Below are 771 nucleotides of genomic sequence, written 5' to 3' on the forward strand. Positions count from 1 at the left end.
GGCTTTTCATCTGTCCACGCCATTAGCACTGGACAGGGCCTTCCTTGGGCTCATGGTCAGGTACATCCGTAAGGAGAAAACATGATTTCACGTGGCACACTACAACCATTGTAAGCACACTATTCCAGTGAATAAGTGGCAGCACTTTTCCTTGATACAGTCAGCCAAGATACATTTTTTTAAAAAGTGCTGCTCTCAGAGAAATCCCTCGGTCTTCCATGGCTGTGAGTGCCTCCCATTTTACAGAGGGCGCGTGCAGTGCACTCCGCTGCAAACTGTCTCCAGCAGCAAGCGCAGTGCTGGGGCAGAGCCAGCGCCCCGCCGTACCCCGCATCCCCGCGCCGGGAGCGGTCCCGCAGCGCGCCCCTCCCGCGGCGAGCGGAGCCCGGAGGAGGGGCGGGCCGGGTCACGCACACACACCTGCCCCGGGCCGGTGCCAGACGCAAGGCTGGGCAGGCAGGGGCGGCACGGATGGTGGAGGGAGGGGATCGCCGCCTCTGGCGACGGGGGTCGAGTCGAGGCAAGCTGGCAGCGCCTCTCCTCGCCGGCCTCTTTTCGCTCCGGCGGGAGCGCACCCGAGGCCCGACGGGCTAGGCGCAGCCATAAAAACCACCCCGGCACGGGCCTCAGCAGCCGGCGCTCCCGGCGGGCCGGCCGCCAAGCCGGGGCGGAGCCGGGCCGACACCTCTGCCCCACGCCCGCCGCGCTCCAGCCCTCGCCCCGCCCGGCCCCGCCACCTCCCCCGGCGCGACGGGGCGCGGCGCGGGCAGC

The sequence above is a fragment of the Motacilla alba genome, chromosome 4 (assembly GCF_015832195.1).
Source record: "Motacilla alba alba isolate MOTALB_02 chromosome 4, Motacilla_alba_V1.0_pri, whole genome shotgun sequence".
Lineage (NCBI taxonomy): Eukaryota > Metazoa > Chordata > Aves > Passeriformes > Motacillidae > Motacilla > Motacilla alba.